The following is a 521-nucleotide window of genomic DNA, read 5'->3' on the forward strand; positions in this document are numbered from 1 at the left end:
TGCTTAATGACCAGAACAAATGATGCTTGTTGCTCAAATTTAAAGGAGGTAAACAACAAGGTATATTCTGACACCTCATCTTCCTCATCTGATGATTCACCTCCTTATGAGGATTTATATAATGCTTATGTCGAATTGAATGATGAATTAAAGAAATTAGCTAGGATTAGTTCTGATAGAAAACAAGTAATCCTTCTAAAGGAATAGAAAATAGCTTCATTACAGAAAGAATTAAATGAGCTAAAACAAGAGAATGAAACATTAGATTTATTATATTCATGTAATACATGCAATTGCTCTAATGATAATTTATGTCAATCAACTGTCTGTGACTCTTGCAAGACTTTGAAAAATGAAAATTTGAGACTTAATGAAAAACTCGCAAAACTCACAGAGAGCCAAAACATGTTAGTGTTAGGTATCAGTGGTTACAATACACCTAGAAGGGGGGGTTGAATAGGTGTAGCGGTTAGAATAGCCGCTTTTCGAAACTCAACACTTAATGTTGAATCACCCTTAAT

The sequence above is a fragment of the Lupinus angustifolius genome, chromosome LG14 (assembly GCF_001865875.1).
Source record: "Lupinus angustifolius cultivar Tanjil chromosome LG14, LupAngTanjil_v1.0, whole genome shotgun sequence".
Lineage (NCBI taxonomy): Eukaryota > Viridiplantae > Streptophyta > Magnoliopsida > Fabales > Fabaceae > Lupinus > Lupinus angustifolius.